At 38.8% G+C, this 12,793-nt stretch overlaps 1 protein-coding gene across 5 annotated transcripts in view; it reads right to left on the bottom strand.

Annotated features, from left to right (window-relative positions):
- Positions 1-12,793, bottom strand: part of FILIP1 (filamin A interacting protein 1) — a 284,939-nt gene that overhangs the window by 181,166 nt on the left and 90,980 nt on the right. For 2 of the 5 annotated variants that reach the window (XM_058661296.1, XM_012925595.3), the window contains exon 1: positions 8,318-8,851. The exons of 1 other annotated variant lie outside the window; for it this stretch is intronic. The gene's annotated coding sequence lies outside the window, so the exon portion shown is untranslated. Of the gene's footprint in view, positions 1-8,317; positions 8,852-12,793 lie in introns of those variants that run through there. 2 more of the 5 variants (XM_004580453.4, XM_004580454.4) reach the window with 2 other exon arrangements.

Here is a 12,793-nt window from a genome sequence, read left to right as displayed (position 1 = left end):
CCCTGGGTACTGGAGTAGGTGGGAGACTTGGTATGGCTTCTCCCCTTATTTTTCCTATTCCCCCAGATACAGAAAGAATAAATTAAAAATTTGAAAACAATGACCACAACCACTTTTCCCTAACCCTCAATCCTTCCCATCTTGATCATCTATGTAAACATCATCAAAAATTAAAATTAAAAAAAGAAAAAGCATTATCTACTCCATAAATGTTTTATTAGAACTGCTTTCCTTGTACTGCAGAGAATTCAAAATTTAAATACCAAATGCAAATAGGAACTCAAAAATTCCAATTATTTCCAAACAGTGAGACATTTAGCATGGTTCAAAAAAGAAAAAGAAGAAGAAAAGATTCACAGCTCTGCCATAGCAAACACCTGGCTAAACAGTGTCAGACAATATTTTTAATTATAGCAAGCTCTCCTGGGTTTTTTCGGTTTATTGTTGTTGTTCTGATTTGCTTTTGCTTGTTCTCATGGAAACAAACTTTCTTGCTCCTTCCTCAGTGCCTCCTCTGACCAATACATACGTATAAACACATGTACAACACAAACACACAGGGCTTCCTGATGGAGTACTGATGCAATAGCTCAAGTAAGTTATTTTACAAAGCTTCTTCTTAAGCTCATTTTGTAAACTATATTTTTATGACCAAGCTAGGGACCATCAAAAAATATTGAATGCTGCACTGGAGAATTCAATGACATCAGTAAGGGAAAAAAATTCCTTTTGTACTCCAGGTTCCCAGGACTCTTTCTGGGTTGCCCAATTCCAATGCCCACTGAGGTTTTTGATTCCACTTCATCCATTTGACCCCAAATCTCTTTAATCTTTGCTTTTAGTGATCTTTTCAAACTATTATGAACAGCTGGCCACAGCAACTGTCACACTGTACACCTTTCATCAGGCAATCTCACAATCACCCAGATGTTGTTCCTCCAACAATCACCTGCAATCCAGAAAAGTGGTTGAAAATATGGATAACACAAGGTCTAACTGCCTGAGTTCACATTTCACACCTACCACTGGGCAAGTTAGTTAACATCTAGAAACCTTATTTTCCTAATATAAATAAGATCAGAAAAGCACCACACTATGAGAATCAAAGAAAATCATCAATGTAAAGAGTTTGACATAATATCTGGCTCAACACTTTTGAGTTTATCCTAGCTATTATTATCATTTATATACAATAAAAATTGATTACATATATGTATTGAATATTATGTTGCATTATATATTCAAGCATCAAATAAATAATATGTATCATGCATCGTTATTATTGTTATATTGAATACAATATCATAGATTGGACTCAGATGTCCCAGTCATTGGTCAGAACACCTGGCACACTGGGAAATAATGTATGGAATGAACAGAATGTACAAGGTGGGAATGTCTTCCTCAATTTGAGGGGCCTCCAAGGAGTGAACTCCACCAACGCAGCTGACTTTCTTAAGAACCAGAACAAACAACAGGCTGTGACCAAAGCATTTGGTTTGGAGGTGTCTAAACCAGAGAGCATATGAAAATTAAGCCTATACACAGGCCACTCCCTGATCCAAATACCAGGCTCCTCTTCAAGCATGTATCACTCAACAGTTAATGAAACACAAAGAGCCTTGAATACTGTCAGTGTCACATTTCAAGACTTATGGAATAATCAGGAAAAATCTGAGCTGGCACACTCCTCCAGGCTCACCCTGGTAAGCAGACCATCTTTGTTTTCCATTAGTGTGTATTGTCGTCACAGTAACTGCAAGGCTCCACATACAGGCCCAGGGTGTCATTTCCTCATGTACTTAGGCTGCCTCACTGAAATAGCATTATGAACTCAGCAAAGCCTCTTCTTTTCCTGTTGTGCTGTGGTATCTCCATTAAAGAAGCAAGCTCTAAAAATGAGTTACTTAAGATATAAGTATATTAAGGAAAAAGAAAGTCCATTTACCCCTATTACTGTATTGCCTGTGACTCATGTGTACATATATAGCAAAATCTTATTTTTACAAAGATCTTTTAGATAAACAAGGCAAGTTGGCAGTAACTTGATTATGTTGGTGATGTCAGCAGCCTACTGTTTTCAATCAAATCATATTTTGGCTTTAAATTTCTGGTAAATTATTTTTTAAGGGATGTACTTGGCCAACTCTAATACGTCCATTTCATGGTTTTCTTATGCCTCTTCCTTAAAAAGACAAGTAGCAGATAATTCAGGTTCTTCAGCATAACCCAGGAAGACTGCCACTACAATCACTACAAAAGCAGGGGGAAAAAAAGACCATTTTCAAATGCAGACAGCTGACATAGAAGTCCTGAGCCAATGAAGCAATGATCATCAGTTTTATCTGTTTTGGTGAAGGGGGTGATACCATTTAATCAAGAAACTAAAACCAGAATAATACCTAAATCTTAAGGGTTCATTTAGTGTCAGATCACTTCAGATAAACTCTGCATTAGCTTTCAAAATTCCTTTCATTCGTCTTGCATAGGCCTCAGAAACACATAAATCACCCACTATTACACATGTTGACACCATTTCCCAAAAAAGGCTAAGCAACACAGACCTTCCTTTGACATTACAGTGTTGCTGTGGCTTAAACAAAGCTCTCAGGAACAGAAAGGCGTGATGGGGACAGGGTAGCATGGTGTGACTTCATTTCTCTTCTGGGAGTTTCTCAGTTTGTGCAATCAGCTGATGAAGAGCCAGCAAACACTGTTCAATTCATGTTTGGTTTTTTTTAGTCTAAATTATTCCACAACAGGCTGCCCAGGTTTTGAAATTAAACTTCCTCAGCTACTTCTGCATAAAAAGTCAATATATTTTCCGGAGGTTACGGAATTTTGCCTAGAGTCTATAATACATTCTGCAAAGCCAAGAAATGTTCCTTTTTTTTCTCTTCCTTCCTTCCTCCTATCTTTCCTTCCTTCATCTTTCCTCTATATTTCATTAAAGGACAACTTTAAACTCAATTTGGCACATCTTTACAGACTCATCCCTCTGAAACAGGAAAAATTAAGTAAAACTGATGGATCTAAATTTAATTATCCTGCTCAAGGTTCGTTGCCACAAGAGCTACTAAGATCCTCTCCCATTAGGGGTGCTTCATTTTTTTGTGTGAGTGAAGTATACAGAATAGTAAGCACCTCAGAATATACACACGTTATAATACTTTTTGTTTGTCTTGGAATATAATTTTCTCAACATGCCTAAAAAGAATGAATAGGATTAACAGTAATGAATAGCAAAAATTCATTTCTATTTGGTAAAGCTGAAGCTAGCATGAGATGACCTTTTTTGGTCTTTTTCATTTTTATCTGTTACTGGGTTAGTCAAACAAAACAAATCATCTGGGGGCAGAAACAAAGAATGATAAACCTAATGTCACGTCCTTGTATAGAGAAGCACTTCATTGGTCTGCATTACCCAGGGTACTTGGCTGTGAGACACCCAAGCACTATGTATAAACACACTTTATCTACGAGTGCAAATATAGAAACCATAGAACAGTCTATGCTGTGGATGATGCCTTTGCCTTTTTAGCAATGCTTCTATGAGACAGCAAACTAATCTATGATAAGAAAGGGTGTGAAACATTAATCCCATATTAAATTATAGGCTGCTGTTCAATGTGACTGCTTAGAATAATCAGTAATAAAGTAAGTCCCAGACAGGTGTCCATATTTAAATAATGCTTTTTTGTTTTTCCTAGGATCTATGAGCTTGAGTTCACAAAATACCATGTGCATGAATTCTATGAGAAAAAAAACACACATGCATTTATGATGCGGTAATAAAACAATACCAGAATAAATGTATAGAAAAATCTACTAAGTAACTGTAAAGTGTATTAAGTCATCTAGTCTTCAAAGCAACTATTTAACTTTTTCCATTTTTTTATTATATTTTTGACAATCTTCACATAGTTAATTAGGGTAAAAAGGTTCAAGGGCTACAGCAAAGTGGGTAAGACTATTATTTCCACATTGTTTCCTTCATGTATCTGAGGTTAAAAAAAAGGGAGAAGCCCCGCCCAGTCTCCCACCCACCCCAGGTCCCTGCTGTGGTGCATGCTCTGAGGGTCTTGCTCAAGTGGTTTTGATAGTTCAAAGCTACTCTGTGGGGAAACATGAGGGGCTCAAAATGTTTGTGAAAATGCAATTAAAAATGTTACTTGGTGCCAAAAACTTTTGAAATCCACATATAGCTTCTCAAGTTTTCCTTTAACTTTTTGAAGACACCCTCCCTCAATATGCATGGACTTCAAAAAATTTTGTACTAAAATAAACTTATCTTTTAATTCTGTTTTCCACAAACATTTTAAAGTAACCTCATCATGCTGCCCTCATTTTACAGATAAGGAAATTGAGGCAGAGAGAGTAGCCCAAAGTCAATGAACTGAAATTGGAATCCTGATTATCTGGCTTGCCCGTGCAACTAGCCTTGTTCTGATGTCTTGTCCATGAACATATCCTTGTTATTATGATTCAACTGAGGTTGAAGAAAATGTATTAGCCGGGCCCGGCGGCGTGGCCTAGCAGCTAAAGTCCTCGCCTTGAACGCCCCGGGATCCCATATGGGCGCCGGTTCTAATCCCGGCAGCTCCACTTCCCATCCAGCTCCCTGCTTGTGGCCTGGGAAAGCAGTTGAGGACGGCCCAATGCATTGGGACCCTGCACCCACATGGGAGACCTGGAAGAGGTTCCAGGTTCCTGGCTTCGGTTTGGCGCGCACCAGCCATTGTGGCTCACTTGGGGAGTGAATCATCGGACGGAAGATCTTCCTCTCTGTCTCTCCTCCTCTGTATATCTGACTTTGTAACAAAATAAATAAATCTTTATATAAAAAAAAGAAAGAAAATGTATTAGCCATCTTGTAGTCAATTACTATCTACATGTATTTAAACTAATGCATATATAAATGTATTTTGTAGACTTTTCATGTCATCTTTCTAACAAATTGTTACAAATCTTTCTCTTAATGCTTCCCATTGAAATCTCAATCTAAGTTTTCCTCTTCATGTCATATAAAAACATCGTTTAAGCAAGCAAAATTAGATAAACAAATGAAAGAGTGAATTAAATAAAGTAAAATCCCATATCTTTTTTAAAGGTTTTATTATTATTATTATTATTATTATTATTGAAAAGTCAGATTTACAGAGAGAAGAAGAGATAAAGATCTTCCATCTGCTGGTTCACTCCACAAGTGGCCACAGCGGCTAGAGCTGAACTGATCTGAAGCCAGAAGCCAGACACTTCTTCTGGTTCTCCCATATGGGTGCTGGGACCCAAGGCTTTGGGCCATCGTCCTGTCCTGCTTTCCCAGGCCACAAGAAAGGAGCTGGAAGGGAAGTGGAACAAATGGTATATGAACCAATGCCCAGATGGGATCCTGGCACATGGAAGGAAAGGACTTTAGCCACCATGCCGGGCCCTAAAATCCTATATCTTAAGGTACCAGTTTTAGGAAGAAATGTTCATCTGTCAGCAACAAAATCTGATTGGCACTGTTTGGAATGTATAAATCCCCAAGTTTCACTCCTAAAGAATAAAGAAATATTATAACCACAGGGAAATCATTGTTTAATAAGTAGACAAAATATTCCACAAATTTCATAGAAAAAATCCATAGGGACTATTCAGGAACACCTGTTAGCCCTGTGAAGGAGTCTGGGAAAGCTGTAGAAGGTGGCTCAAGTGCTTGGGCCCCTACCACCAAGGCAGGAGACCTTGATGGAGCTCCAGCCTCCTGGCTTTGGCCTAGCTCATCCGTGCACAATGCAATCAACTATTACGTGCAACAATGAAGTGAAGGAATGGATGCCCAATACATCTGTTAAATATAAATTTTGACAATAAGATGTACCTTGTGTATACCTACAATGTCATGATGTACTTAAATGGCAGAATGATGTACTTGTGACTGCTGCTGAAGGATTATACTATCAATAGTATGAGAGAAAACATTGGGGAGGGATGGGAAGAGTGGAAGGGGAAATCCCTGAGCCTATGGAATTGCATCATGAGAAATAAAAAAAAAAAAAAAAAAAAAACTCTGCTACAAAGTACCCTGGTTCTAACAAATTTCCAGACTACATGAACTGAGAGAAATACTTCTAAAACATGTGGTTCAGAAAATGACTGTGAAAGTAGGAGACACTGAGCTAATATGGTTCTACCGAGACATAGCATAAATGTGTTGAATACTAGGAAAATAACATGAGCAAAGAACGGATATTGAAATGTGCACTGTGAATGTTTTGGGAGAACAGACCATAATTTGAAATACCTGAAGCAGAAGGACCTTGTTGTTGAGGAGTGGGAGTGAGGTTGGAAAAATTAAGTAGGTGCCAGATGACGGATGGTTTTCAAAATACCCAGCCTAGGTGTTTGGCAGCAACTGAAAGTCCCAGTAGATAATGAAAGAGTAGATAGACAAGGATAGCAATGCTTTGGGAAAAGCAAGCTCATGTTCACAGGCAAGTTGATTTGGACAGCAGTGAGGGGGTGGGGTGCTAGAGGAGCAGACTTGTGACAATCCACACCCAAGGCTGAAGAGAAAAGGCCTTAGTGTGGTGGGAAACACAGCAATGGAATCTGACAACTGTGTGATGGAAGAAAGCTCAGTCCCAAACAACACAGACATACGAACTCGAGTGAAGAGGGAGAACAGATTTGCTTCATCATGGAGGGCTGGCCCATCTACCAGAGGAAAGCCTGTGGTTTACCCATCGCTATTCTTATAACCATGAAGACAATCAATGACACACTGAAATTCACTTCATCAGCAAGCATGTCTTTCACTCACAGCCAAATGCTGTACTCAGGTATCTGCACATTGTCCCACTGATTCCAAAGGAAATTACACGCCTAGAACTAATGGTAGGTTTTGGCCCCACAAACACATTCACAAGCCAACAATGTGACCCTTCATAGGATAAAAACAAGAAAAATGCAAGGTATTAGACCTGATTTCTCAAAACTCTTTCAAGACAAAGATGTTTCATCTCTAGTAAAGCACAAGAAGCCTTATTCTCTGACACTAAGGTTACAAGAGTACATTTTGCATTATTCTTCTTGTGTATTCATCATTTACAATCAGCTTTATTTACTTTTTAAACTAATCCAGTTATCAGAACCACGAAACATAATACATAGCAAAATGAATGTATTATTTCATTTTCCTGGCATATGAGTTTTAATTTGCTTTTATTAAAATAAGAACTTTTACTGAAAAGGATGATACATTTGAATTTGTCAACAAATAATTTGCTCATAACTTGTTTTTGACAAATTCCTCTGTTAACAAAAATCGGCTGAAACAATTTGTTTTAAAATGTGGTACTATATCTTCATTGATACTTTCCTTAGTCTAGAGCATTCACTCTAAATAGCATGTCTGTTTAAAGGAATAACTATTTTGTAAAATTCAGCAAAACCAGAAGACTACGGGTCTCAATACTAACCAACCCACAAATATGTTATAATAGCTTGTCAGATCTAAGCAATTGTGATAAATTACCTGACAGCTCCTGGGAGGAGGAACAATTCACTATCAGCTGAAAGGAGGACTTTCTCCACACTCCATTAAATACATTATGCACACATGACTTGCAACTTCTGAAAACATTTTTTTCTAATGAATCTAGTTTAAAAATAGAATCTTATATAGCCAAGCAATTAACTAAAAAAAATCACAAACACGTTTCATGTTATATTCAACAACTGTAAAAGTGGTGATTTAATACCAGTGATGTTTTGTGTCTAGTCAGAATCATTTGGGGCAACTGTAGTGTAATGAGGTCACAGCCAGCACAAGGTGTACCAGTGTAATCAGAGAATCAGGCAAAAGGAGACAGGCAAAGCAGTAAAATCACAGCAAGACAAACACCACGTGGGACTTTCCTCTCATTTACCACACAAGCTGCTTAGCTGGTTTCAGTAAGTGAAAGTTATTTTGCTTCTAGGGGACATATTCTCCCCATGGCTTAGCCTTCCTAATTGCAAAAGGAGTTGTGAAATTGCCCTTTGTCATGTTTCTGTTACCTGACACAACTTGGCAGAAGTATTTCCAGAACTATTGAAACATGAAAAATTTTTATGATCAGTTAAAAAAGAGTCATTACAATTCTGAGAATGAAATGATGTTTCTGATTTTGTTATGAATTCACAGTGATCATTATAATTCCTAATTATGTTATGCCACAGTAGAGCAGGAAGAGTCAAAGGAAACAGACAACACAGAATCGGAGAGAATGCTCTTCCTCTGGAAACAAATTTCTAAAGAGAGTTGAGTTGCTATTTATGTTGGTCTTACCTGACGGCAGCTCTTTTAACCAAGGGTATGTCCGTTGTGAAGGTAGTTTATCCTTTGAAGAACCCTGTGGCTTGTCCCACAGCCCAAGGCAGACTCGAGTCCTGGAAAACTATCCAGCCCAAAAGAATACAGAGGAAAAAGCTTTTCCCACTCTCTTTCCTAGGGCCAGCCAATAGCTGAAGTCATGCAGGAAACTGGGTAAAGTGAAGGGGAATGCAGCTTCTTCTCCTGAAAGCCCGGGTAGCAGAAATTGGAAGTTGTCCGGTATCTCCCAACCAGGCTTTTGTTTAAAAGTTTTTTCAACTGTTGCTAGGTGTTGTTGAGTCCTGAGATTAGGTTTCTCTTCTTCTGCTCCCTTCACAACACTGTCAGAGCAATGACTTTGTTGAGAAGCTGAGCTCGCGCGTGCTATATTTAACCAGTGTTCTCAGCAAGTCAAGCCTGTCAACAGCTGAGAAGTTTGGAGCCGGCTTTACTCAGTTCCTAGGCAGCTGGGTTATCAGTGGATATAGCGCTGTTCTCCCTGCAAAAGATTGCAGGGAAACCGGCAGACCCTTTTAAGGTCTTCTGCTCATTTCACAGCGGTAATTACTGTTGGAAGCTCTTAACTGCAGCCCATGATTTGGGACTTGGGTTTTAAAATCTGAGAAGAAACAGAGCAGCAGTCATCTTGAGCAGAGCAATTTACTAATGCAATATTTTTCTCAATTAGGCTCTCAGATAAGCATTCTGAAATTTTAAAAAATGCTTTTAAAAGTGCATCACAACACTGGGGAAATGAACAGTGGGAGATCATTTCCAGTCTTTGACATAAGGGTGCAAAATGTGTAGTTAGATCACTTACCCTATCATATCTAAAACAATCACCTAGATGTATCTAAATGCTACTCAGGCTACTGCAAAAGAATGTCTTTATATACTGGTTTTTTGAAAGGAGTAAGGTTAAGAAGGGAAATCGTAGCATTCTCTCTTCACCTCATTCACTGTAATACACTGTGAATGGAAGGAAACCTAGACTTTAGGCACTCCTGGTTGCTGATGGGCGTGCCTCTTCATTAACCCTCTGGTCCCCAAAAACTAGATCACCATTGCTGTTCTCCTGACAACATGAAGACTGACTCTCTCTCTCTTTGTCTCTCTCTCTCTCTCTCTCTCTCTCTCTCTCTCTCTCTGTCTAAATCATAAAACAGGATGAACTGGGCAAGATTATGACTCATTAAAATATGTGTTTAGTTCCTGGGACTGTGTTACTCATTAGACACATGAAATTAACCCTCAGGGGAATTGAGAGTGATCCTTTTAGCCACAGGTGAAGTAGGAACGGAGAAAGAGAAGCACAGACATTATTGGTTGATACACCACTGTAATTGCACTAACAAAAATCACACCAACACCATTACAAAGGTTGATCCCCTTCCTCAGTAACTTTATCAGTTGAAAAACACACTCTTTTTTCGCATGCCAACTGAAGTTGGACCCTGAAGATACAGAAAGCCATGGGTTTAACATTTTAAGAGTTGCATACTTACAGTAAGTCACTTATGTGCTGAGTAAACATAAGGTTTCTCTGGAAAAGTTTGTCACTTTATATAGGTATGTGCATCTCCTTGAAAGAAGAAAGAAAGAGAAAGAAAGAAAGAAAGAAAGAAAGAAAGAAAGAAAGAAAGAAAGAAAGAAAGAAAGAAAGAAAGAAATGCTCTTGCCCATTAAAGTCAGCCGATTCCCAACACTCAAACCGTTAAAAAGTCTCAGTTCTTCCATGCCAGCCAGCACACTGACAGCCAGCATCCTCTCCCCTTTATTTACGATGATCGCCATGTAAAATTGCATTTGTCAGACATAGTCTTTTTGGATCTGAGTCAAACTGATTGGAGAGGGAGGAAAGGAAAGACTTCTATTAAGATGAAAAAGCTATGATGGAATCAACTGACTCTTCTAGAACACTAATGGGTCTTTTAGAAATTTAATCTATCCACGGTGCCCAAAAGTGTGTGACTAAGCTGCGGAATAATTCAGAAACACCAAGAAAAAATTTTTTAAATTACAAAGGAGGCAGATATGGATATTATTGTTTGGAAAATGGGTGCAAACCTGAGATATCCCTACACAAAACAGCCCTAGGCTCAAAACCACTCAGAAGAACACTGGGGACATAACGTTATTTCATTCCTACTACTGTGGCTGTCGTGAATGCAAAATAAAGCTGAGAATATAGCCAAACGTCAAGATAACTAAGGAGAAATAACCCATTGTGTTTCTATGGTCCAAGTTAGTTCCATCAAAGGGTGAAGAAATTATGTCTTCTGCTACTATGCAGATAATTAGCATTTCAGTTTCATTTCAAGTCATGAAAACTTACTATACCATCATTGTTTTCTTTTAGCTTTTGGATTCACTGCTCATTGTTGCTGTTAGTTTATTTTTAAACAATGTGGTTGCAAGCAACAGCATATAGGGTAGGTCATATAATTAGATATGGTTGCCTCCTTCAGATTATGTTAATTATACTAGTCACATGTGTGTGACTCATTCAGCATTTATACAATAATCAGATTCTTTAGCACACACTCATACATGCGCTCTATAAAGTGAATTTATTTTGAAAGTTCTCCCCCTGGGAAAGATTATTCAGACTAAAGCATTTCCTACATAATCCTCAGAGGAAGTAGTGTAGTTAGGACTATTAGAAATTTGTGTTTTGCATACAATCAACAAGGAACTGATTTTTCAACACATATTATTAATAATTTACTGGTGAGCTACATCCTTTCCCACCGTATTAAGAGTGAGCATTCTGAGGTATTCTGGTAAACTAACCGCTAACAGGATTTCCCAAGCCCAAGAATGACTCATGATGAAATTTTTAACAGAAGTTATGCTAGGGCCCAGCAGCATGGTCTAGAGGCTAAAGTCCTCACCTTGAACGCACCAGGATCCCATATGGGCGCTGGTTCTAATCCTGGCAGCTCTACTTCCCATCCAGCTCCCTGCTGGTGGCCTAGGAAAGCAGTTGAGGACGGCCCAATGTCCTGCACCCGTGTGGGAGATCTGGAGAAAGTTCTTGGCTCCTGGCTTCAGATCGGCACAGCACCGGCCGTTGCGCTCACATGGGGAGTGAATCATCAGATGGAAGATCTTCCTCTCTATCTCTCCTCCTCTCTGTACATCTGCCTTTCCAATAAAAATAAATAAATCTTTAAAAAAAAAAAAAAGAAGGCATGCTAACTTATCAGTTGGAAAAAGGCAAATAAATTAGACACCTTAACTCTCCAACCATTCCTAAAACCAAATTTTCTCACCTTATTCAGTTAAAAATAAAGTATTTTTTAAAGCAAAAAGTGAGTTTTTAAAACATCCCAGTGAAAAGTAGACATGTGCTCCAAAATGCTGTTTGTATAAATAGTGTTCAGAGTTGGGGTGTCAAGAGGCAAGTTTCTGGACAAACGGAAGTTCTTAACATTGATTGGCTGGCTAAGAGATCAGAATATAAACTCCATTTTGGTTGGCATTGTGACAGTGTTAAATAGCTGCCTGTAAAGACGGGAATCCCATATGACTGCTAGCTTGTTACCTGGCTGCTCTAGTTTTGGTCTAGCTTCAAGCCAATACACCTGGGAAACTAGCAGAAGATGGTCTAAGTGTTTTGTCCCTGAATCCACAGAGGAGACCCAAAAGAAGCTCCTAATTCTTTGCTTGGCTCTGTGTTCCTGGCTTCAGCCTAGCCCAGTTCTGCCCATTGAGGCCATTTGAGAGGAAAACCAGATGAAAGACCCACTCTCTCACTCTCTCTCTCTCTCTCTCTCTCTCTCTGGCGCTCGCTCGCTCTCTCTCTCTCTCTCTCTCTCACACACACACACACCTTTCACTGTCTCTTAAATTCTGCACTTGAAATAAACCAAAAGTAAATATTTTTTAAAAAGAGCACATGTGCCAGTTCTGTGGTATGGTAAGTTAATCCTCTGATCAAGCTACCAGCATCCCATATGGGCAACAGTTCAAGTCCTGGCTGCTCCACTTCCAAGCCAGTTCCCTGATAGTGTGCCTGGAAAAGCAGTAAAAGATGGATGACCAGAAGAAGTTCCAGGCTCCTTCTGAGCTCCAACCATTGTGACAATTTTGGGAGCGGAAATAGTTCCAGACTAATGTCAGAGAATATCTCCGATGTGCCTTGCTGAATATCCAAGTACCATAGTAAGTACTCACACAGTAAGTGACCAATAAATGTGAATGATTGAATGAGCAAATGGACACAGGAGGGGAATTCAAAAAGTTCATGGAAAATATAACTGAAAAACAAATTTATTTTGATGTGATCACTTTGAAATACATTCATAACTGCTTCATACAATGCATTTCCATGAACTTAGTGAAGATCCCTTCTGTTAAAAAAAAAAAAAGCAATGAACATGGAAATCTTAAAGCCTACCATAAATGTGTCCAGGCTCTCTAGACAGAGTTGGGTCACTATTAGCTACA

Source organism: Ochotona princeps, chromosome 1 (assembly GCF_030435755.1).
Source record: "Ochotona princeps isolate mOchPri1 chromosome 1, mOchPri1.hap1, whole genome shotgun sequence".
In the NCBI taxonomy this organism is placed as follows: domain Eukaryota; kingdom Metazoa; phylum Chordata; class Mammalia; order Lagomorpha; family Ochotonidae; genus Ochotona; species Ochotona princeps.
Note: the sequence above shows the minus strand (reverse complement) of the source record. Positions and strands in the feature narration are given on the sequence as shown.